Source organism: Theobroma umbraticum, unplaced genomic scaffold (genome assembly GCF_002168275.2).
Source record: "Theobroma umbraticum cultivar Fairchild unplaced genomic scaffold, ASM216827v3 scaffold_81.0, whole genome shotgun sequence".
NCBI classification, from domain to species: Eukaryota; Viridiplantae; Streptophyta; class Magnoliopsida; order Malvales; family Malvaceae; genus Theobroma; species Theobroma umbraticum.
This window is the reverse complement of record NW_018397268.1, coordinates 4440203-4440644: the sequence shown is the minus strand read 5'-3', so window position 1 is coordinate 4440644 and position 442 is coordinate 4440203.

Below are 442 nucleotides of genomic sequence, written 5' to 3'. Positions count from 1 at the left end.
GTTTTGGCTTCTGTCATTGCTTTGTTCCTCTCTTCTGAAAGCATGTCTCTTAATTAATCGGAATAAATTTTTTCCCCATATTCGTCAAACCAAAACATCCTGATTTGTAGCCCAAACACAATTTTCCTACATAAAAATAATAGAGTAACTAAAAAAATTGTCTTAATGCCTTGGAAAAATAAGTTATAACTTAAATTAAAACCAAACGTAGTACCTGAAATTTGTTAAACATCAACTCCTTTATGTCATTAGGAACTTTCTTCCACGTTGGCCATGGACCGTTGAAGCAATTTTTTATGATCCTTGTTATTGTAGTTGTAACCCCTCGCTCGAAAAAAGTAATTATACAAAATAAAAAAAATTATTGCATAATATAATATATAACAAATATAAATAAATCTTTCTAATACAATATAACATACCTATCTCCAATAAGAGTTAT